Here is a 26,294-nt window from a genome sequence, read left to right as displayed (position 1 = left end):
AGCAGATGATACACCAAAGGAAATTAGACATATTAGCTTGTTGACATGTGTGCCATTTAACATCCAGACTCTTGGTCAGCATACACACTAGTTTAGAAAATGTTCAGGTCCTAGAGCCCTAGAGTTATCTAACACAGAAACAGACCTTCAGTCCAAAATATTGATGCTGACCAAGTTTCCCAAACTAATCTGGTTCCACTTGCCTGGGTTTTGCCCATTATCCCTCTAAACCTTTCCTATTCATGTACCTGTGCAAATGTAATTTAAATGTTATAAACATACCTACATCTACCACTCCCTCCGGCAGTTCATTCCACATATGAACCACCTCTGCACTTGTTAACTCAGCAAACTGTGGAAGACTTCTTCCAGTTGTCTGTGTGAAAAAGTTGCCCCTCAGGTCCCTTTTAAATTTTTCTCCTTTTACCTGAAAAGTATGCCCTCTAGTTTTGAACTCCTCCATTTTTGAGAATACATTTCCAAATCCATCTGGTAAGCATCCAAAATTCCTTTATATCCAAAAGAATAACAGCAATAACCTGATCACTGATGATTATTTTTGGATCAGCTACTGATCTCTTTACAGCTTAGATCCAGATAAGGAGAAAGAGGTAAATTCTAACAGAGGGGTTGACAGTGATTACAATTGAATCAAGGTAGTATTTTATGAAATGTGGCATCAATCCTTGCACAGTTGAAAACAATACGAATCAAGGACAAAACACTCCTTTAGTTAGTTTCGTAATTTGTAACCACACAGGAAATGATTACAAACATACAAACATCAACTGGCCCCTCAAACCTGCTTTGAAATTCTGCAGGATCTTGGTTGTTCGGTTTGAGTCCAAGTTCCATATTCCCATCTACCCTGAACTCCTTTGATACTCTGCCTAACAAGAATCTATCCATCTCTCTCAAAAATATTCAACAGCCCCACCTCCATTGTCTTCTGATGCAGAAAGTTGCCTCAGAAGTGTCCTGAAAGGATGACACCCATTTTTAATCTGGTGCCCCCTAGTTAAGGACTGATACACAAAAGGAAATTATTTTTCCATGTTCACTTTCTCAAAAACACTCTAGATCTTAAATACTTCATCGATGCTGGGTCCTCTACTTTTTGTCATTTACATAAATGTTTTGGATGCGAGCATAAGAGGTACAGTTAGTAAGTTTGCAGATGACACCAAAATTGGATGTGGAGTGGACAGTGAAGAACTCTCTCCCCACCCCCACCCTCCTCTAGCTTATCTCTCCATCCTTCAGGCTCACTGCCTTTATTCCTGATGAAGGGCTTTTGCCCGAAACGTTGATTTCGCTGCTCGTTGGATGCTGCCTGAACTGCTGTGCTCTTCCAGCACCACTAATCCAGTGAAGAAGGTTACCTCAGATTACAACAGAATCTTGACCAGATGGGCCAATGGGCTCAGAAACGGCAGATGTTGTTTAATTCAGATAAATGTGAGGTGGTGCATTTTGGGAAAGCAAATCTTAGCAGGACTTATACACTTAATGGTAAAGTCCTAGGGAGTGTTGCTGAACAAGGAGACCTTGGAGTGCAGGTTCATAGCTCATTGAAAGTGGAGTCACAGGTAGATAGGATAGTGAAGAAGGTGTTTGATGTGCTTTCCTTTATTGGTCAGGTATTGAGTACGGACTTGGGAGGTCATGTTGCGGATGTACAGGACATTGGTTAGGCCACTGTTGGAATATTGCATGCAATTCTGGTCTCCTTCGTATTGGAAAGATGTTGTGAAACTTGAAAGGGTTCAGAAAAGATTTACAAGGATGTTGCCCAGGGTTGGAGGATTTGAGCTATAGGGAGAGGTTGAATAGGCTGGGGCTGTTTTCCCTGGAGCGTCGGAGGCTGGGGGGTAACCTTATAGAGGTTTGCAAAATTATGAGGGGCATGGATAGGGTAAATATGCAAAGTCTTTACCCTGCGGTTGGGGAGTCCAGAACAAGAGGGCATAAGTTTAGGGTGAGAGGGGAAAGATATAAAAGAGACCTACGGGGCAACTTTTTCACACAGAGGGTGGTACATGTGTGGAATGAGCTGCCAGAGGAAGTGGTGGAAGCTGGTACAACTGTAACATTTAAGAGGCATTTGGATGGATATACGAATAGGAAGGGTTTGGAAGGATATGGGCCAGGTGCTGGCAAGTGGGACTAGATTGAGTTGGGATATCTGGTCGGCATGGACGGGTTGGACCGAAGGGTCTGTTTCCATGCTGTACATCTCTATGACTCTATGACTCTAAGTCACCCCCACTCCGATAAACTCCAGTGGAAACAAGCCCAGCTGTCCAAATTATCCTCAAAAGACAACACACTCATTCTAGTTATTAGTCTAGCAAACATCCTCTGAGCTGCCTCCAATGCACTTGTATCCTTCAATAAAGTAAGGAGGCCAAACTACACAAAGTTTCACCAATGCTCTGCGTAGCTGATGCATAACATATTTTTATATTGAATTCTCCAGGTAATAAATGATTAGATTCAATCTGGAGACTGGATTCTTAAAGTACTAGGGTGATCTTCCTGAGCAGTCCAGGCAATGGAAGTGCCTCTTCAGAGAGACTAATTGTCTGTTCAGTTATGGCCCAGGGGGATGTATGGGCAACACTGTATCACTGTTCAGTATCAGTCTGAGGGTTCCATCCTGGATTCCGGGAGTATTCCTAGTTACCCATGAGCCAGCCATGGAGATGATGTGGGATTGCAAATAATTAAAGGAACTTGGTAGTTGTTCAGAATGTAAGTACTGTACCAGCTTTCTGGAAAGTGGGCATACACCTATGGTCACCAACAAGTGGATATTAATGGAGTGAAATCTTTTCCTGTTCAGGACACTGGCTGGATGATGCTCCAGAGCCTTGAGCGATACATGCAGTGAGTGGCTCCTGGCACCTGATGGAATCCAGCAGTGGCTGAAGTCTTCAACATGTCATCAGGATCTGAGTTTATTTTTCCTCCTACATTGTTAAGTTTCACCAACCATTCTTTAAAAGCTCTGGGGGAATCCAGAAGGATCCATCCACTTTAACAACAGAATAGACTCTCTATGTGTGGAAGCAGGCCATTCGGTCCAACAAGTCCATACCAACTCTCTGCAGTGCATCCCACCTAGACTCATTACCCCATCTTATCCCTGTAACTCTACATTTCCCATGGTTAATCCACCTAATCTACACATTTCTAGACACCATGGGCAATTTAGCATGGCCAATCCAACTAACCTGCATATTTTTGAACTGTGGGAGGAAACAGAGGAAATCCACACAAACACGAGAGAACGTGCAAACTCCATGCAGACAATTGTTTGTGGCTGGAATTGAACGTAGATCCCTGGTGCTGTGAGGCAGCAGTGCTAACCACTCAGCCACTATGCTGCAACAATCCCACTCATACTTGAGACCGATCCTTAAATCCCCCTGTATTCATGGGCCGTGTGCTTGCAATACCTATGTACATTGTATTGCTATCGCTGACTCCAATATCTCCTCTTATTCAAACCCATTTCTCAATACAACTGGTATCAGTGAAGTATGAGTGTCTGAACAGATGCATGGTGTGCACAAATTCTGTGATGGTGTATCCTACAGGCATTGGTCCACTGATATCCTTTACCAGCAGCATCAACCACTTCTTGCTGGATATCTGGAGGGCCCAGAGATAAAAGGCACGAATGATGACTAATAATGTAATATGCTTGTAGTCATCATTATTGAGGTGATTGTATTTCAAATAATGTTGATATCAAGTCAACATGAGTTAGTGTGTACTTCATGTAACTGATTGACTTAATTCTGTCACCAGAGAGCTGGAATTTCTCACACTGAGACAATGCTGGTCTCCAGTGTGCTCTCCTCCGCACTAATGCTCAGTTTGTTCCAGTTCTTGACCTTCTCTTGCTACTGACTACTCTCTTCAGCTGCATGATGAGAAAGAAAAATGTGCAAGAAAGAAAGAGCAATGGAATCTGTTCACTTGCTGAATAAAGAACATTTGCTGAGAGTAACTGTGAAGGAGAGACATGGCATTACGTCAGGATGACACTGCATGGCTTAGAATCTTGTGCATGAAAGGGGATAATTTAGACCAAAGAGTCTGCACTGATGCTTATTAGTCAAAACAAACATCCTCCCATGCTAATTACCCCTTCTCCCCTTGCCTCATATCTGTTTACTTCCTATACCCTCATATACACATCACGATTCTTCTTAAATATGCTTACTCTTTCAATTTTTCCATGTGGTCCTGCAGAAAGTGGTGGATGAACAGATGATAATGCATGAGCAGAAAGGGATGAGCGAACATGCAGATTCTATTTTGTGGAGTATTATGGTGCGGATAGGCTTGAGAAGGCAAAGGAAGGAGTTGGGGTGATAAGAACAATGTAGGTGAATGTGTCACTCTAATCACTATTTCCATCCTGTTAAATCCATTAAGTTGCCTTCTGATGGCATACTAGTTACCGACTGCTGACCTGCTAATTACTGAAGGTTTATTCTTCCTGTTGGGAAGGAACAGCATCACCCTGGTCCTCAGCTAAACAACAGGGAGGTCTCCATGAACTAGGATGCAGCCTTGACTATCGAGCTTCTCTCTTCTTTTGGAATCTGAAAGCTTCAGTTTGCAATTTAGTTTATTCCTTTAAGCACTGAGTTGAGATTGCTTTGTGCAGGTTATAATTGCATTCCCTGACACTGATGAGGTGGGAATCCCAGAAATCAGATGTTAAGGAATGGGCTGTGTCAAAAATCCAGTTGCAGACATCGTTAACGTATTTCAGGGTTTTCCATGAAGAATTAGCCCAAGCCTGTTTCCAACTCCTCAGCACAGTTAAATTCTGCCCTCATCTTCACAACAACTGATTTTTTTTATGAATTGACCAGTTATTGATAAAGTTTTGTCAAATTATTATATTGTAAGGGATATCATTTCAACCTTATCTTGGCAAAAGAACATAAGATTAAATAGCAAAATGATAAATGACAATAAAATACTCAATTTAATAAGAAGAACCTTTATAGAGATTTAAATAAAATCAAAGTCAAGTCAATTTTGCTTTAACTCCATTCTAGGAGGCCACAAATACAGTACTTCTGCATTAATCTGGTTTAAGGCCAAAGTTTCCATTTCATTTAGAATGAAGGTGACTCACAGAGTTTGTAATAATGAGAAAATCTGTCTTTTAGTATCATCGGTGCCTCATTCATATAAGGCTCAATAAATACATTTTCTGTGCAAAAGCTAATTTTACTATGAATTTGCCAAGTTGACAAAAGGAACATTAATGCAGCAGAAAGACTCATGCCAGGTGCTCTGCTGAGGTTAGAGTATTGATTTTTGGGACATTTATAAATTCATCATTAAATTAATTCAAAACCTGCGCAACTGATTTACAAATTTGTTTGTTGCGAGTCTGCTTGCAATTGTGTCAAGTCAGCTGTACAATTTACTCACTTAGATTATTATAGTCACAAAACTGGCAAAAGTAAACAGCTAAAGGCCAATTTTATGAAGCAGCACATTGCTGTTAGGAGTAGTGGGCTATCCCCGAAATCTGTGGGAAACACACACATAGCAGGTCAGCACACCAACTTATGTGCCTCAACATCTGTTTCCTGAATATCAACAAATCACATGTATACTACAAGTTTAATGAAGTGGTTATGCCCTAAATGCTTTACAGGAGCAACTAACAAGCACATTTTGACACCGGATTATAGATCAGGGCAGGCGACTAAAAGATGTCAAAATTGTTTTAAGGAGCATCTTTAAAGAAGCATGTTACATTCACAGAGAGGGATCCCTCAGCTTAGGGCCTTAACAAGTACAGGCATTCACCCTCATGTTGGACTAATAAAAAATCAGGACTACGCAAGATGGTTAATGCCTCAAATATCTCAGAGCTGCAATGTTAGAGGAACTTGCAGAGATAAGCAGGTGAGCTTTGAAACCAGAGTAGAATCGATAGAATCGGAAAAACCCTACAGTGTGAAAACAGGCCATTCAGCCCAACATGTCCACACCGAACCTCCGAAGAGCAACCCACCCAGATGCCTATCCTATTACTCTACATTTACCCCTGACTAATGCACCTAACCTACACATCCCTGAACACTATGGGCAATTTTAGCACGGCCAATCCACCAAACCTGCACATCTTTAGACTGCGAGAGGAAACTGGAGCACCTAGAGGAAATCCACGCATACACTGGAAGAATGTGCAAACTCCACATAGACAGGGTGGCGTAAGGCAGCATTTCTAACCGCTGTGTCACTGTGCCGCCCCTGGTAGGAATTTTGTTTTCAAGGTGTGGCTGAACTGAGATCCAACGCCAACCAGTGAGCACACAGATCACACATCAATGGAAATTAACACCAGTTAGTATTAGCAGCAAGAACTTTGAATGAACTTAAATTGACAAAAATCACTTGATCTGGGAGGCCAGGCAGGAGATCTTTGAAATAATCAAGCGTTAGGTGTTGGAAATGGACAACCTTTGCAATGGCGTGGATTTTGGAAAGCCAAGCCATGAAGAACAGAACATTACATATTTTAAATTGACCTTTATCAACAGGAAAACATTACAAACACACATCTCCATCTCAGGGAAGGGTGTTGTAGCGCTAATATCCTGGGATGAGAATTCCATGGTCTGATGCTAATGTTTTGAGGACACTCTTACAAGTCCCATCACAGCAGCTAGTGAAATTAAAGTTCAGTTATTAAAATGTCTGGAGCTGAAAGTCAGTCTTACTAATGGTGATGGTAAAACTACGATTGGTTGTTGTGAAAACTTAGCTAGCTCACCAAAATCCTTTCGGGAAATAAACGTTTCACCCTTAATTGGTCTAACTTGCAAGTGACTCCAGACCCGCAGTGATTCAGTTTATTCTTAACTACCTCTGAACTCAGTTCAAGGGCCATAAGGGATGAGTAACAAATGCTGAAGTTGTCAGAGCCACCCACCTCCCATTAAAAATAGTTGTTTCATTTTTCTCCTACATAATAAAATAAGTGTCTCCCCACTTGATGCTTAGCATCTTAATTCAAGTTAAACGTCCTAATAATTTTACAATTAATAGGTATGAGAATGAAAGTTGAGGTCAGGGTCAAGTAATATCTCAAAGTTGCAATCAACCTGGTTCAGTATCAGACAGTGGCCAGGGAGAGGAACTGACAGTACCTACAGAAGGGATGTTCTTGTTGGGATAAAATACCGTGACATTGTTCTTCCCAATATTTAATTGTAGGTTATGACTGCTCGTCTTACACTGGCTGTCACACTGGCAAATCAAGAGATTGGGCAAGTGACAATGTAGAGCTGGGTATTATCAGAGTATACGTTGAAGTGGATGGACATTGTGTTTTAGGTTGATGTCATCAGGAGTAGTATACTGATAAGAAAGAATAGGAAGCCATAAAACTGTAGCACACAGGAGCAGAAATATGTCATTGAGTCAGCCCTGCCATTCATTGAGATCATGGCTGATCGGATATTCCTCAACTCCACTCTCCTGCCTTTTCCCTGTAGCCCTCAGTTCACATAGTAATTAAAAATCTGTCTAATTCAATAAACTTAATGACCCAGTGTCTAGAGCCTCTATGGTAAAGAATTCCACAGATTCAGTCATTCTTATTTAAATCAAGGATAGAATTATGGGGGATGCTGGAGAATCAGTGAGAGAGAGCAGGAAGAAGAGCCATTGCTCATGATTAGCTGACCACGACTGGACAGATTGCAAGGCACTCAGATGAGGGTAGTCCCACTCATCTCAATAACTGAGGAGAAATCTTGCAGAAGAATGAGATAATCAATCTCAAAGACTGAAGGGAGGTCAAGAAATATGAAGGAGAGTAGTTTACAGGCATCAGATACAATGCAGATTATTTATGACTTTGCTAAAGGCATTTGAGAAAGATACAAGGGACCACAATCTGAATGGAGGGTCGAAACACAAAATTGTGGAAAAGTTGAGCACAGGTTTCAGAAGCAGCAACATTTTCAAGGAATTTGATGGTGAAAGAGAGGATGGACATGGGACAACAGTGTGCAGTGATAACGAAGTCTACGGTTAACTTTATGGGGTTACGAAGAGAGATAGATGATGGTCGGATTTGAACAGTTTGCTGATGCTTGCAGCTAATCCTGCCCAGGTTGGAGATCTGCTGCACAGTGTTTTACTGCACAATTTTCAAGATATTTAAATACATAAGATTAAAGAATTTCACTCTTCATTTTTGCTCTCCGGCAAGTAGACGTAAATTTTCAATTATGTTATAATTATGCTGCATTGTTGCAGAAAAATGATTCTAAAATAGTACTTTATTTACAATACATTTCAGCCTGTACTGAATAGATAAAACCCAAGTGAAGCATTTTCAAGTCAATATGAATACCATCCATCACTTGTCCTTCATTATATTACAGCCCTTAGTATTCAGGGTGGTTAAATTATGTATCATCACATTTATGTCACTGAACTGATAAAAATTGTTTCATGGCCTTCAATGCATCCTCTGCAATGGTAAATATAAATTTCAGTGTTGCAAAAGCCTGGAAGGAAAATTCACTCTATAATGCACAATAATTGCAATGCACTTCTCCTTCAATAAACTGTGAACAGCCACTGGCCAGAGGAGCATTGACTAAATAATTTAAATGGTATTCTAATCATTAAAGGAGATATATAGCCTTAAATATTGTATGCAATGGATGTCCATATTTTAAATTTCCACACAGATTGACAAAGCAAGTTCAATTGTCCAAAGTGCATACACCAATTGGCTTATAAAGCTTTTATCCATCTGCGGGAATTCCTGCATCATTTCAATGATTAGAAGGATTGGCAAGCTGCAGAAGTGGTTTCACCTCTTCACTAAAAATGTGAAGATTGTGCTGGCAGAGAACACTGAAATGTTCCCACCCTGTCTTGATCAGTATCATTTGTTTTAATTACACACTGGCTTAGACATTTGACTGCATAGAGCTTGTTTTAACAGACTAAGCAGCCTCCTTATCTGAAGGCAGGGAGTACATGATGGAGTACAAAATGGAAGTAATGTCCTCTAAATTTGTGTTGTTTATGACCAAGGCTGGAGGCATGGCTCTCTTGTCACAGAGCCCAATGGTCACAACATAAATGTAAGTGCTTTGAACAATTATCAGAATGGTCAGTCACAAGCTTTTCTATTCAGAATAAAAACAGCCATGATCCAGGCTTCTTTAATGAACACAACATGATAGAATTATTATAAAAACTTAATTAATGATACATAACTAGTTACCACTGTAGTATTTATCTCTCCAAATATCCCAAAACATATACACATACACACACACACACACACACACACGCAAAACTGGCAAAGAGAAACAAAAAATTGATTTCTCTCTGCAGTGATTCACATTGAAAATTAAACTTTTGATCAATAAGCCTTAGTTCTTGAATGCAAAAAGGAAAAGTGTTGAGATTTTCAGATGGCTATTGGTCTGACGCTCTGTCACACAAAGATAGACATCACTGGACAAATGCGTATATCATAGAGTCATAGTGTCATAGAGATGTACAGCATGGAAACAGACCTTTTGGTCCAACCCGTTTGGACCAGATATCCCAACCCACTCTAGTCCCACCTGCCAGCACCCAGCCCATATCCCTCCAAACCCTTCCTATTCATATACCCATCCAAATGCCTCTTGAATGTTGCAATTGTACCAGCCTCCGCCATTTCCTCTGGCAGCTCATTCCATACATGTACCATCCCCTGTGTGAAAAAGTTGCCTCTTAGGTCTCTATTATATCTTTCCCCTCTCACCCTAAACCTATGCCCTCCAGTTCTGGACTCCCCAACCCAAGGGAACAGACTTTGTCTATTTACCCTATCCATGCCCCTCATAATTTTGTAAACCTCTATAAGGTTACCTCTTAGCCTCTGATGCTCCAGGGAAAACAACGTCAGCCTGTTCAGCCACTCCCCATAGCTCAACTCCTCCAACCCTGGTAACATCCTTATAAATCTTTTCTGAACCCTTTCAAGTTTCACAACATCTTTCTGATACGAAGGAGACCAGAATTGCACGCAATATTCCAACAGTGGCCTAACCAATGTCCTGTACAGCCGCAATATGACCTCCCAACTCCTGTTCTCAATACTCTGACCAATAAAGGAAAGCATACCAAATGCCTTCTTCACTATCCTATCTACCTGCGACTCCACTTTCAATTAGCTATGAACCTGCACTCCAAGGTCTCTTTGTTCAGCAACACTCCAGAGGACCTGACCATGAAGTGTATAAGTCTTGCTAAGATTTGCTTTCCCAAAATGCAGCACCTCGCATCTATCTAAATTAAACAACATCTGCCACTTCTCAGCCCATTGGCCCGTCTGATTATGATCCTGTTGTAATCTGAGGTAACCCTCTTTGCTGTCCATTACACCTCCAATTTTCGTATCATTAGATTAGATTAGATTACTTACAGTGTGGAAACAGGCCCTTTGGCCCAACAAGTCCACACCGCCCCGCCGAAGCGCAACCCACCCACACCCCTACATCTACCCCTACCTAACACTACGGGTAATTTAGCATGGCCAATTCACCTGACCTGCACATCTTTGGACTGTGGGAGGAAACCGGAGCACCCGGAGGAAACCCACCCAGACACAGGGAGAACGTGCAAACTCCACATAGTTAGTCGCCTGAGGCGGGAATTGAACCCGGATCTCTGGCACTGTGAGGCAGCAGTGCTAACCACTGTGCCACTGTGCCGCCCAACTGCAAACTTACTAACTGTACCTCTTATGCTCGCATCCAAATCATTTATGTAAATGACAAAAACTAGAGGACCCAGCACCGATCCTTGTGGCACTCCACTGGTCACAGGCCTCCAGTCTGAAAAACAACCCTCCACCACCCTCTGCCTTCTACCTTTGACCCAGTTCTGTATCCAAATGGCTAGTTCTCCTTGTATTCCGTGAGATCTAACCTTGCTAATCAATCTCCCATGGGGAACCTTGATGAACGCCTTACTGAAATCCATTTAGATCACATCTACTGCTCTGCCCTCATCAATCCTTTTGTTACTTCTTCAAAGAACTGAGTCAGTTCCATGCTGTACATCTCTATGACTATGACTATGAGTTTGTGAGACATGATTTCCCATGCACAAAGCCATGTTGACTATCCCTAATCAGTCCTTGCTTTTCTAAATGCATGTACATCCTGTCCCTCAGGACTCCCTCCAATTGCCCACCACTGATGTCAGGCTCACTGGTCTATAGTTCCCTGGCTTGTCCTTACCACCCTTATTAAACAGTGGCACCACATTAGCCAACCTCCAGTCTTCTGGCACCTCATCTGTGACTATTGATGATATAAATATCTCAGCAAGAGGCCCAGCAATCACTTCTCTAGCGTCCCAAAGAGTTCTAGGGTACACCTGATCAGGTCCTGGGGATTTATCCACCTTTAACCATTTCAAGACATCCAACACTTCCTCCTCTGTAATTTGGACATTTTGCAAGGTGTCACCATCTATTTCCCTACAGTCTATATCTTCCAGATCCTTGTCCACAGTAAATACTGATGCAAAATACTCGTTTAGTATCTCCCCCATTTTCTGCGGTTCCACACAAAGGCCGCCTTGCTGATCTTTGAGGGGCCCTATTTTCTCCCTAGTTAGCCTTTTGTCCTTAAAGTATTTGTAAAAAACCTTTGGATTCTCCCTAATTCTATTTGCCAAAGCTATCTCATGTCCCCTTTTTGCCCTCCTGATTTCCATCTTAAGTATACTCCTACTGCCTTTATACTCGTCTAAGGAATCACTCAATCTAGCCTGTCTATACCTTACATATGCTTCCTTCTTTTTCTTAACCAAACCCTCAATTTCTTTAATCATCCAGCATTCCCTATACCTACCAGCCTTTCCTTTCACCCTAACAGGAATATACTTTCTCTGGGTTCTTGTTATCTCATTTCTGAAGTCTTCCCATTTTCCAGCCGTCCCTTTACCTGCGAACATCTGCCTCCAATGAGCTTTCGAAAGTTCTTGCCTAATACCATCAAAATTGGCCTTTCTCCAATTTAGAACTTCAACTTTTAGATCTGGTCTATCCATTTCCAGCACAATTGTAAATCTAATAGAATTATTAGATTTCGTGGGCGGCACGGTGGCACAGTGGTTAGCACTGCTGCCTAACAGCGCCAGAGACCCAGGTTCAAATCCTGCCTCAGGTGACTGACTGTGTGGAGTTTGCACCTTCTCCCTGTGTCTGTGCGGGTTTCCTCCGGGTGCTCCGGTTTCCTCCCACAGTCCAAAGATGTGCAGGTCAGGTGAATTGGCCATGCTAAATTGCCCGTAGTGTTAGGTAAGGGGTAAATGTAGGGATGTGGGTGGGTTGCGCTTCGGCAGGTCGGTGTGGACTTGTTGGGCCAAAGGGCCTGTTTCCACACTAAGTCATCTAATCATGATCGCTGGCCCCAAAGTGCTCTCCCACTGACACCTCAGTCACCAGCCCTGCCTTATTTCCCAAGAGTAGGTCAAGTTTTGCACCTTCTCTAGTGGATACATCCACATACTGAATCAGAAAATTTTCTTGTCCACACTTAACAAATTCCTCTTCATCTAAACCCTGAACACTATGGCAGTCCCTATCTCTCTTTGGAAAGTTAAAATCCCCTTCCAAAATCACCCTATTATTCATGCAGATAGCTGAGATCTCCTTACAAATTTGTTTCTCAACTGCCCTCTGGCTATTAGGAGGTCTATTACACAATCCCAATAAGGTGATCATCCCTTTCTTATTTCTCAATTCCACCCAAATAACTTCCCTGAATATATTTCCAGGAATATCCTCCCGTTAGCACAGCTGTAATGTTATCCCTCATCAAAAACGCCGCTCCCCCTCCTCTCTTGCCTCCCTTTCTATCCTTCCTGTAGCATTTGTATCCTGGAACATTAAGCTGCCAGTCCTGCCCATCTCTGAGCCATGTTTCTATAATTGCTATGATATCCCAGTCCCATGTTCCTAATCATGCCCTGAGTTCATCTGCCTTCCCTGTTAGGCCCCTTGCATTGAAATAAATGCAGTTTAATTTATTAGTCTTGTCCCTGCCTGCCCTGACTGTTTGACTCACTTCTGTTCTCAACTGTATTAGTCTCAGATTGACCTCTTTCCTCATTATCTCTCTGGGTCCCACCACTCCAACACCCCCCCTCCCCCCCCCCCCATTACTAGTTTAAATCCTCCCCAGCAGCCCCAGCAAATTTCCCTGCCAGTATGTTTGACTCCCTCCAATTTAGGTGCAATCCGTCCTTCTTGTACAGGTCACTTCTACCCCGAAAGAGATTCCAATGATCCAAAAATGTGAATCCTTCTCACATACACCAGCTCCTCAGCCATGCCTTCATCTGCTCTATCCTCCTATTCCTGCCCTCACTAGCTTGTAGCACTGGGAGTAATCCAGATATTACTACTCTCAAGGAGCTCCTTTTTAAATTCCTAACTAACTCTCTGTAATCTCCCCTCAGAATCTCAACCTTTTCCCTTCCTATGTCATTGGTTCCAATGTGGACAATGATCTCTTGCTGGCTCTCTCCCTTGAGAACATTCTGTACCCTCTCTGAGGCATCCTTGATCCTGGCACCAAGGAATCAACACACCATTCTAATTTTTTGCTGCTGGCCACAGAAACATCTGTCTATACCTCGGACCACAGAATCCCCTAACACGATTGATCCCTTGGAACCCAACATACCCATCTTTGCATTAGAGCCAGTCTCAATACCAAAAACTTGGCTGTTCGTGCTAGGTTCCCCAGAGAATCCATTCCCCCCCTACATTTTCCAAAACAGCTTACTTGTTTGAAATGGGAATAGCCATCAAAGACTCCTGCACTAGCTGCCTACCTCTCTTACCTTTTCTGGAGTTAACCCATCTATGTGACTGTATCTGAGACTTTCCCCCATTCCTATAACTGCCATACTGTTGTTGTTGCAAATTCCTCATTGCTTCTAACTGACTTCCCAATCAATCCATACGGATCTGATAAGATTCGCAACCAGCAGCATTTATGGCAGATATAATCCACTGTAATCCTTAAACTCTCTTTAAACTCCCACATCTGACAAGAAGTACATATCACTCTACTAAAGGCCATTTTCACAATCTACAGACCCAGAAAATAATACCGTCTTATTCCTCTACAAACACTGTCCCAGTTAAATTAATATTTATGGCTTATATTTTAAGTTTAATCAAGAGGCATATCTCCAAAAACATATAATCAAGAAAGAATCCATTCTACTCATTCTACTGCAGACTTTCTGTAAGTCACACTGAAAACAACAATACACTTATCTGCTTCTGTGCTGTGAACTTCACCCAACAGTTCCTCTAAGATTAGTTGTGAATTTCACTGTTTGTTAATTTTCCCAGATGCACTCCGATGTCCAGCGATACATGAATTCAAATAGCAAAGGCAGTGTCAGTTTCTTTCTCTCTCCAGCACTGACCTCAACATGTGCTTCCTTTGTCTGTTCTCCCTTTTAACACTGCGGCTGTTTTGACTTTTTTTTCCAAGGTTCCAAAATAATGCAACAGCATAAACAGTAATTGCTGCTCCTGGAGTTCAAGGAAATCACCTCCAGCACCTAAAATACCTCAAAAAAGGAGCAGCTGTTACAGCCAGAAATTTTTCCCGTCCTCCATCTTGGATTGCCCAGTATCGTTGGGAACATTTACAGATACAGTCATTCTGAGATATTAATGACCTCCTTCAGAAGCATCTCATGTGACAGAAGCTAGACCAGAACTCCAGGTGGCACACTGGACTCACAACAAAGGTCCTTTTCCAGAAACAGGAGACCTAAGCTGGGAAGCTTCTGCCTTTCAGTAGGCTTTGGCTTAACTTCGAATCCAAAACCATCTCCAAGCAGGGCTAGCTCTCACCCAGTCAGAAAAAGCAATCAGACATTTTTCCTGAAGTAAGTTCAAGCAAAAAAAAAATAAGCATGTGGCTTCTAAGAAATGCCTTGCTTAAAAAAAACCAATATGTTTTTTCATTCACTTTCAAAAAACTATCCAGGTGTCTCCATCGCACATGAAATTAATCCATCCTTCCACAATTATTCAAAACTCAAGTCCTTAATAATGTCAGCAACAAAGATACAGTCAGCCTCCAAGCCCCATGCATCAATCAGACACTGCATTTATATCTGAATATGCAAAGGACGTCATTCCTGTTTGAAGCCTCCTTTTCAAGTAGTAGAGAGTCCAATCCTATTCTCTATGTTTTATCCATCTTTCTCACTTACTGTTACCTTGCACACCCGCACCGCCCCCCCTCCACCTCCTCCCCCCACCACCCCATGCTGACATCGGTCCCAACCTGATCACCTCCCTATCAACCCAATTACCTCTCTTCGCTACAAACCAATTGTTTCTGCTCCCAAACAAGTGTTCACCTTTCCTGACCTGATCATTCTCCATTTTGATTGTGTGTATTCCTAGTGCTCTCAATAGCTTGCCCGAGAGAGGCATCTATCATTGCAATGAACCATATGATAAGGAGCAGGCCATTCAGCCTATCAAACTTGCCCTTGACTATGATCATGGCAATCAAGTAAATGAGGATTTTGGTTTGTGCAAGGACTTATATCCCCCAATACCAAAGTCAGGTAAGAATTCCAAAATCATTCTGCTGTTTTCTTGGTTTCTTGAATGTGAATTCGGAAACTAATGGAGAACAACCTTGGGTTTGAGGGTAAAGGAATTGAGCCAATCAAAAAGGCAATTAACAGCTTTCTTAACCATCAATTCCTTCTTTCCCATCAGTGTGTAGGTTCCAAACTGTGTCTGCATTCACCAGGGTCACAGGAACACTGACCCAGGAGCAGACCACTCAGCCCATCAGGCCTCCTCTACCATCTAATATGATCATAGATGGTCAAACACTTCGATGCCTTTTACCACAATATCCCCATTTTGTATTTTGTAGGTTTCATTGAAATCATCCCTGATCCTTATTCTGATAGATAGAGAAATCAGCACTAGTTTGCCCTATCTTTTTTCATAGGACAGTCCTGCCACCCTTGGAACAAGTCTAGTGAACCCTTGATGCACTCCCTCTATGCTGAAAATATCTTCCAAACAGTAGTCCAGGAGCAGTCTAATCATAGATATACTACATAGAAAGTAGAAGCAGTACGGTGGCACAGTGGTTAGCACTGCTGCCTCAGTGCCAGAGACCCGGGTTCAATTCTCGCCTCAGGCAACTGACTGTGCGGAGTTTGCACATTCTCCCCGTGTCTGCGTGGGTTTCCTCTGGGTGCTCCGGTTTCCTCCCACAGTCCAAAAATGTGCAGGTTAGGTGAATTGGCCATGCTAAATTGCCCATAGTGTTAGGTGTAGGGGAATAGGTCTGGGTAGGTTGTGCTTTGGCGGGTCAGTGTGGACTTGTTGGGCTGAAGGGCCTGTTTCCATACTGTAAGTAAGTAAAATCTAAGAATTTACCGAACTCTCACTTGAATATATTCAGGGACCTGGCCTCCTTCTATCATAGAATATTCCACAGGTTCACTGTCCTTCCAGTGAAGAAACTTTTCACTTCAGTCCTAAGTGGCCTATAGCCCACATGCAGAGATTATGTTCCCTGGTTCTAGACTCCCCAACCAGGGAAGACATCCTCCCTGCATGCTGTCTGGACAGCCCCGTTAAATTTAAAGGTTTCAATCAAATCATCTGTTTGAATTCAGGTCCAATTGAATTCAACTCTCCTCATAGGACAGTCCTGTCATCCCCAGTGTCAGTCTAAAGAACCTCCACTAAATTCTGTCTCTGGCAAGCATACCCTTTTTTAGGTAAGGGAATCAGTACCGAATGCAATACTCCAACAACACAGTCTAAGTAAGCTTCTGTGCAATTGAAGCAAGCCTTCACTGCTGTATTCAAATCTTCTTTCAATAAAGGCCACCCATATTAGCCTTCCTAAAAGCTTGCTGAAACTGCAGGTTAGCCTTTAATGATTTACTGACAAGGACAGCTAGGTTCTTTTATAGATCTACACTTACCCCTCAAGAAATACTCTTTATATTTATTCAAAATACTTATGTGGATAACCTCACAATTTATCACATGATATTCCATCTGCCATGTTTTTGCCCACTAAGCTGTTCAAATCTTTTTCACAACACACAGAGCTCAGACTATATAGTCTGCAAATTTGGAAATATTGTATGTGGTCCTCACATACAAACCATTGATATGTGGCGACCAGCTGGATCCCAAATATTGATCCTTGTGGTACCACACTATTCATTTGAGCTGAAACAATTCTAAAGGTTGGACTGGTCATCCTAAACATTATCAAAGAGATTTTCAGCATTTCATAGCAACTAAGCCATTGGCTGATGGACAGATCCTAAAATCTTACAAGGATCTTGTGCAATGGCCTTGGATACTTGAATATCTCCCTGGTGAATAGAATCTCAAAATAACGAGTGGGAGATCAACTCAGCATTTGCTGTGGAGAATTCCACTTGCCCTCATTCAATCTTTAAGACAAAATAGGTGAGGTGAAAACCAAGGAAGTCATTGAGAAATTGCCCACTCCTACAAAGTAGATTAGCAGCACAGTAGCAGTGATAAAAGCATGGAAAGTTGAGAGTATACAGAGATTCAAAGTACTAAATAAAGCTTTGAGAGATCTTACTACCCCATGCAAACCATTGGTGAAATTTTGCCACAATTTGCCAAGATGAAGGTCTTTACTACTCGAGATATGAAGGATGATTACTCGCAAGTGAAGATGGATGAAAGCAACAGTTTTCTAATTACAATGAAACAAAGGATTGCAGAATAGAACTTGAGTAACTGGACTTGAAACATAAACTCTGCTTTTTCTTCACAGATTCTGGCAAACCTGCTGAGTTTCTCCAGCAAGTTCTGCTTTTGTTTCAGTTTTCTCACTGCATTCTGGGTGCTATTTGGGAGATACGGATGGGTGTTCATGCCAGTATATATCATGAAAAGCAATTCCTTTATAAAATGAACAGAATATTACATTCAGTAAATAGTTTTATTTTCTAAAAATCCATGGGTACAATATTAAAATCTGTATTTATCTGATTTTTTTTTTTAATCTGGAGCTTGCAAACAGCATTACAGTTCCTGTTTAAACCAAGTTTTGCTTTCAATTTCAAATAAAGATTTTGGTATTTTTATCATTCTTAGCCTTAACTTTAGCATTATTTGTCTCAATTTTGTTGTAACAACCTCATTTGCAATGGAAAATTATGGGTGTAATGGCTTCTGTTTACTTTCCATCGCAAATAATGAATAATTAGTTGACAAACTCAGATTTCTGATGTGCACCGTATGCAAAGTTCAGTTTTTTTAAATTTATCCCTTGTCACCTTATGTTTGAAGCTTTATAGTTTAGGTGGATAGATAACAGAGAAAAGACTTTCACCATTTAATATTTTGTGTGATTTTGACATCAAATTAGAGGATGCTATTCATACATAACCTGTCATCAATCTGTTCATAAAATGTGGAATATCCAATTCAATGAATGGAGAGGAAAATGATTCTGAAACCAAAATCACCAAATTTCATCCAGTTGTGAGGTTTAATTCCACACAGTTTACAAGTTTCTGAAAACAGGGATTATATCTGAATCAAGTATGAATTCAAATGGTGGTTCTCAAAGCCACATCCGTCTGAGGTAAAGAAGTTCAGTCACAAATTCAAACTTAGCATTGTGCGTGTAATTAGAAGGGATAACTGCCAGCCATCCAGGATTTACAAACAGAAACTGCAGATTTGATTGACACTGTAAACTGTTCATACCTGCTGTTTGCTGAATAAATCAGCTTGTTAGTTTACAATTGGCTTCGTCATACTACAGTTTATAATCAATTCATCCTTTGAAAGATAGAAAAATGTATATGGGGTGCATACAAAATTACAATAGCTGGTTCATATAAAGAGTTTTATTATTATCCCATTGTCACTCACATACCTGCTACCCCCCGACTCTTATGTGAACTCAACTTGTTGCCTGACTACTGATCAGAAGCAGTACACGTCTGATCATCGGGCTCTCGGGATTCACTTATAGGAAACCCAGAAGAGATAGTCAAGTTGGATTCAAATTTAAGTAGAACTTGATTGGTAGCTAATCATTATCTAACTTGTATATTCTCCACAGCAACACCTATCAATTAGAGTCCACTTGCCAGCCCTCTCTTCTCCTACAACATAAATGTTGTTTCACTTTTCTTTTGGCATTCTTGCAAACTGATTCTGTGAATGCAAGATAAAAAAATCAACAAAGAGTGTGTTTTTCAGCAATCCTCAAGTTGTGTGCTCGCAAACACCTACTTAGTTATGTTACAGTTGACATGAATCTAACACGGGTTTATAATTTGACATTCAAAATATTCTAATGGTTTAAACTGATTAAAGTTAGCATTATCAAACACTATTGAAGAAATTGACTTTTTTTTAAAGATGAACAAAATATTATCTTATACATCTACTATGATGAATTATTTGCAGGGACATCTTGCCTTTCTCTCCCATTAAATGTGCTTTTTCATCTGATGACTTCTGTTTGCTGCAACCTCTCTGCAAATATATTTTATATACCTAACATTACTAAAATAAATACAACAATGACAAGTTTTATTTTATGCAAACTATCAAAATCATCTTTACTTTTGGAAAAAGTATGTGAGACTCCAGATACTTGCTTTGGATACAGGGAGCCCATTGACTGTGCATTACTTCATATAACTATTTATAACTATCTTTACTTAAGTGAAGATTGCAGTTTAAGAAGCATGACACCTGAAGGACAGATGCGATTTTATGCTCCCTATTAAATAAGATTTAGATGTATTTCAGGAATAAGATCTTTGCGGCTTTTCCAGTATCTTAAGATTTGATATGTTCAGTAAGGTATCAGCGCTGTGAAAACCTGAATATCCTTACTTTCCAATTAGAAATTATATTTACTGAAGTAGCATTTGAAATCAAAATAAATTGTAAAAGCACATACCACAGCAAGATAATTCAGAAATTTTATATGATATATTATCTATTCTTACTTATTTAGTAAGAATAGACTATTTAGACCCTCAAGACCATTGCTTTAATCAACTAGATCATCTGCCTGCCTTAGATCCATAAACATTAAATACCTTTACCTACCAAAAATCCCATATCTGTTACTTCCACAAAAACTGTCTTTCCACAATTGAAGTACCTTTAGCAACTCTTTTTGTTTTAACTTTCCAGCTCAAAGACATAATTTCTCAATTCCACCTATCAAAGATTTTATGAAACCAATTGAATTCAAATCCCATCAGGAAGATTTCCTTGTAAGAGCAAATTACTACAGAGGCTGGAACCTATATTGAAAAGAAAAAATGCTGCAATCACAGCAGGTCAGGCAGCATCCATGGAGAGAAAGCAAGCTAACATATTGAGACTAGGTGACCCTTCATGAGAGCTGACATGAGATGTGATGAGGACTTACCTAGTCTCAAAATGTTAGCTTGCTTTCTCTCCATGGATGCTGCCTGTCCTTCTGTCATCTCCAGTATGTTTTGTTTTCCAGGGTCAGACATCATTGGAGCTGACTATTTTCATGTTTTCTGAGTCATCCAAGTATATAAATTTTAACTGTTCATCTTTTTAAAAAAACTTTCCTCTTTGTTTTGTTCAGCTTTAGGGTATTTATCACTGTATCAAAATATCAAAAATATCACAACTGACCAATCAAAGTCCAGAATTTCTTTGTATCTTCTTTAGATGGAATTTTTTTGTTATGACATAGCATGATTAGTCTCTAAGGGAAAACACTTTCTAAATAGGATTACTTGATTGAAGTTACTTCAGATTGATTTTGATTATTATCTAAACATCCGTATTTAAAGCATCACAAGTGCAACTCCTAATCTGAAAATCTTCTTTAACCCCATTAATAATATTTTTCAAATTCTGCAGAATCGCTTCATAAGTAATCATATAATTAAACTAAAAGAGCTTTATAAAAGTCATGACAACCTGAACAATCCAATTATCATAAGATTAGATTACTTAGAGTATGGAAACAGACCCTTCGGCCCAACAAGTCCACACTGACCCTCTGAAGAGCAACCCACCCAGACCCATTCCCCTACATTTACCCCTTCACCTAACACCACAGGCAATTTAGCATGGCCAATTCACAAAGCCTGCACATTTTTGGACTGTGGGAGGAAACCGGAGCACCCGAAGGAAACCCACGCAGACACAAGGAGAATGTGCAAACTCCACACAGCCAGTTGACTGAGGCGGGAATTGAACCCAGGTCTCTGGCGCTGAGGAAGCAGTGCTAATCACTGTGCCACTGTGCCACCATGCTGCCCTATTCAATAACAATAAAAAAAATTCAGGACCTGCTTTTCTTTAAACACAACCTATTTCTTACCAAACGGATCTCACCAAAAAACACAACAGCCTCAAATGTAACAAACACATTTGTTTAGTTTCCAGTTTCTTTTCTTCATCATTTGCTTCCTTAGGTATGTTCAGAAGCATTTCTCTCTGAAAGCTATCTCCCTGCAGGAAAACAGCTTTTATTTTCATTGATCCATATTGCCATAAGTACAGGCCAAAGGAATTTTCAGGATTATATTTCCTACTGCAGAAGAGGACATTGTAATATCCAGATTGTCAGATATTCTTCAAAACCCTGAGTAAATAGCTTCAGTTTAGACTTAAAAATCCCAAAAAGCAAGATCTGTGTCTCATCCATTTTTGAGATCAAGGCTGCATTGAACTTCAGAACTTCCAGCTTCCAATACTATTTGTTTTGTCTCTCCTATTAACCTGGAATTTACTAGTAGCCACTAAAATTTCTGAGTGATGAATAATTGTGCTTCTACTTCTATCATGATTTTGTTCTGTAACCCTTATGTCATGGTGTAATCTAATAAAACTGCAACCTCTATTTGTAATTTGATATATTTCTGGTCTACACCTGTAAGATTCCTCTCTCACACAGTTGGAGATTTTCTCCTGTATTTGATCATTTTCTAATATAACAGTTGCTCTCAGTCCCACTGCTAGAAGCCACACTGCATTTTGTTATTTTCCACTGTTTTATGTCATTCTGCCAGTTCATGCCCATCATCCAAAACATTTAACCCCTGTTTAAAAACTTCCAAGTAGCTTTTCTTGCACATTCATTGCACATACACTACAAATGATGCCCTCCAGCAAATCAAGTCTGTACACCAAAATTAAACTACTACCTACACTAGTCCCACTTTCTAATACTAGGCCTATAGCCATGAATGTTTTGACACTTCAAGTACTCATCCAAGTACTTTATAAAGGTTGTGAGGTTTCCCACCTCAACCACTCTCCCTGGCTATGCATTCCAGACGCTCACCACTCTCTAGGTAAAAATGTTCTCCTCAAATCCCCTCTAAACCTCCTGTCTTTCACATTTAAAATAATGTCCAGTTGTTATACACCTTAAAGCTAAGGGGATCAGCTGCTTCCTATTCATCCTGTCCATGTCCCTCATAGATAATAACAGGGTCACTCTCAACCTTCTCTGCTCGAAATAAAACAATCAGAGCTTATCCAGCCTTTCTTCATAACTAAATTGCTCCATCCAAAGCAACCTCTGGTAGAGTTTTTTACACTCCTCCAGTGTAATCACATTCTTCCTATAATGTGGTGACCAGAATTGTACACAATATTCCAGCTGTAGCCTAAGCAAATTTCTGCACAGCTCTGACATGACCTCCCTGCTCTTTCAATCTATGACTCAGGAAGGCAAGTATCCCTGTGCTTTCTTAACTACCCTTTAAACTATACTGCCATCTTCAGAGATCTGTAGACAAGCACCTATCCTCTGAATTTCCTAGTGTCTTGACATTTATTGAGTACGCTCTTGTCTTGTTCCTTCTTCCTTTTTGGAAAAGTTCACATTATACAATTGTTGCATTCTTTCATTCATTATACCCCTATGCAAGCAATACAACCCAAATTCCTAATCTAGGAACGCTTGATGGTCTTTAGGCTTGATAGTCCTTTCCTACACATCATGCTTACTCTCCTCACCGCGATCCAGCACTTGATCAGTTATATTCTGTTCTTCAGCCACTTGATGACAAAACGCATACAGGCATGCATGGGACCAAGGAAATTTGGGTAATTGGATCCAGAATTGGCTGAATGACAGGGAGCAGAGAGTAATGTTAAGGAGGAGTGTTTTTGTGACTAGAAGCCTTAGAGTCAGAGTCGTAGAGATGTCCAGCATGGAAACAGACCCTTTGGTCTAACCCGTCCATGCCAACGCAAACTAGTCCCACCTGCCAGCACCCGGCCCATATCCCTCCAAACTCTCCCTATTCATATACCCATCCAAATGCCCCTTAAATGTTGCAATTGTACCAGCCTCCACCACTTCTTCTGGCAGCTCATTCCATACACGTACCACCCTCTACATGAAAAAGTTGCCCCAGGTCTCTTTTATATCTTTCCCCTCTCACCCTAAACCTATGCTCTAGTTCTGGACTCCCCGACCCTAGGGAAAAGACTTGTCTATTTACCCTATTCATGCCCCTCATAATTTTGTAAACCTCTATAAGGTCACCCCTTAACCTCTGACGCTCCAGGGAAAACAGCCCCAGCCTCTCCCCGTAGTTCAAATCTTCCAACCCTGGCGACATCCTTGTAAATCTTTTCTGAACCCTTTCACATTTCACAACATCTTTCCGATACAAAGGCGATCAGAATTGCACGCAATATTCCAACAGTGGCCTAATCAATGTCCTGTACAGTCACACTTTTAGATCTGGTCTATCCATTTCCAGCACAATTGTAAATCTAATAGAATTATTAGATTTTGTGGGCGGCACGGTGGCACAGTGGTTAGCACTGCTGCTCACAGCGCCAGAGACCCAGGTTCATTTCCCGCCTCAGGCGACTAACTGTGTGGAGTTTGCACATCCTCCCCGTGTCTGCGTGGGTTTCCTCCGGGTGCTCCGGTTTCCTCCCACAGTCCAAAAGATGTGCAGGTCAGGTGAATTGGCTATGCTAAATTGCCCGTAGTGTTAGGTAAGGGGTAAATGTAGGGGTATGGGTGGGTTGCGCTTCGGCGGGGCGGTGTGGACTTGTTGGGCCGAAGGGCCTGTTTCCACTCTGTAAGTAATCTAATCTAAAAAAACATGACCTCCCAACTCCTGTACTCAATATTCTGACCAATAAAGGAAAGCATACCAAATGCCTTCTTCACTATCCTATCTAACTGCGACTCCACATTCAATGAGCTATGAACCTGCACTCCAAGGTCTCTTTGTTCAGCAACACTCCCTAGGACCTTACCATTAAGTGTATAAGTCCTGCTAAGATTTGCTTTCGCAAAATGCAGCACCTCACATTTATCTGAATTAAACTCCATGACAAAAAGTAAAGGGCCCAGCATCGATCCTTGTGGCACTCCACTGGTCACAGGCCTCCAGTCTGAAAAACAACCCACCACCACCACCCTCTGTCTTCTACCTTTGAACAAGTTCTGTATCCAAATGGCTAGTTCTCCCTATTTTCCATGAGATCTAACCTTGCTAATCAGTCTCCCATAGGGAACCTTGTCGAACGCCTTACTGAAGTCCATATAGATCACATCCACTGCTCTGTCCTCATCAATCTTCTTTGTTACTTCATCAAAAAACTCAATCAAGTTTCTTCAGGGATCAGTGTTGGGCCCTTTGCTGTTTGTGGTATAGATAAATGATTTAGATTTGTATATAGGAGAGTTGACCTGTAAGTTTGTGGATGATATAAAAATTGATGGTGTAATAAATTGTGAGGAGGACAGCCTTACAGTATAAGAGGATATAAATGAGCTGGATAGAAGGGATGATCAGTAGCAAATGGAACTCAGTCCAGATAATTGTAAGGTCATGACCCTGGGTAGGACAAACAAGACAAAGGAATACATGATGACCAGTATGACCCTGTGAAGTACCAAAGATCAGAGGGATCTCAGTGTGCATGTCCTTTAAGGTAGTAGGCCTGGTAGATAATGTGGTTAAGAGTTCATATGGGCTACTTGGAGAGAATGAGGACTGGAGATGCTGGAGAACCGAGTCGAAGAGCGTGACGCTGAAAAAGCACAGCCAAACAAGCAGCATCTGAGGAGCAGGAGAGCTGACATTTCAAGCATAAGTATGCCTGATGAAGAGCTTATGTTCGAAATGTCAACTCTCCTGCTCCTCGAGTGCTCCTCGGCTGTGCTTTTCCAGCGCCACACTTTTTGACACATGGGATACTTGTCTTCACTAGCCAAGAGACAAAGTTTCACAGCAGGAAGGTTATGCTAGAAATGTATAAAACATTGGTTAGTCCACAGCCAGAGTTCTGTGTGCTGTTCTAGAATCCATGTTATAGGAGGGATGTAATAGCACTGGAGAAGGTGCAGAGGAGATTTCCCAGGATGTTACCTGGACTGGAGAGTTTGATTTATGAATAGACTGGGGTTGTCTTCCTTGGAGCAGATGATACTGAGAGGGGACATGTTTGACATGTATAAAATTACAAGGGGCAGAGGTATGGCAGGCAGGCAAGAATGGTTCTCCTGAGTGGAGGGATCAATGACCAGGCACCATAGGTGTAATGGAAGCGGCAGGTGATATAGAGCGGATGTGAAGAGACGGGTGGGAGTCTGGAACTCAATGCTTGTAAGGATGATCGAAGCAGAAAACCTCATAACATTTAAGAAGTATTTTGATGTACATTTACAATGCCAAGGCATAAAAGGTTAGGGTCAAGTGCTGAAAATGAGATTCGAATAATTAGGTATTTTAGCCTGCATTGGTCAAAAGCAATGGGTCAAAGGGATCTCACTGTACTGTAGATTTATGTAATTCTAATTCAAAATCTATCAAAGCCTGATTATCCCTCACAGACATATAATAAATCATCTTTCTTCTACTTCTTGAGTAAAATGATAGATTCTCTTCACAGCATTTAGAGCAGCAAAGAAACATTGCATCCTTGGAACTAACCCATGAAAACAATCAATTCTAATGTTAAGGCAGTTTCTTTACTAAAATACATGCACAGTATAACACTCTGTTCCCATACTTTGCACGCACATACAATTTCCAAAGGAAGTACTTATTATTCCAGAGGAAGGTCATCCAGTTTGGGAATGCAACCTTTTCCTCATCCTTCCTACACCTAGAACACTGAAGTCAATCACTATATTCAAACA

At 41.0% G+C, this 26,294-nt stretch overlaps 1 protein-coding gene across 1 annotated transcript in view; it reads right to left on the bottom strand.

The window, feature by feature from the left end:
• The window catches only part of LOC140493662 (protein inscuteable homolog), a 422,044-nt gene that overhangs the window by 265,770 nt on the left and 129,980 nt on the right, over positions 1-26,294 (bottom strand). The gene's annotated exons all lie outside the window — the stretch shown is intronic.

The sequence above is a fragment of the Chiloscyllium punctatum genome, chromosome 22, assembly GCF_047496795.1.
Source record: "Chiloscyllium punctatum isolate Juve2018m chromosome 22, sChiPun1.3, whole genome shotgun sequence".
NCBI classification, from domain to species: Eukaryota; Metazoa; Chordata; class Chondrichthyes; order Orectolobiformes; family Hemiscylliidae; genus Chiloscyllium; species Chiloscyllium punctatum.
Note: the sequence above shows the minus strand (reverse complement) of the source record. Positions and strands in the feature narration are given on the sequence as shown.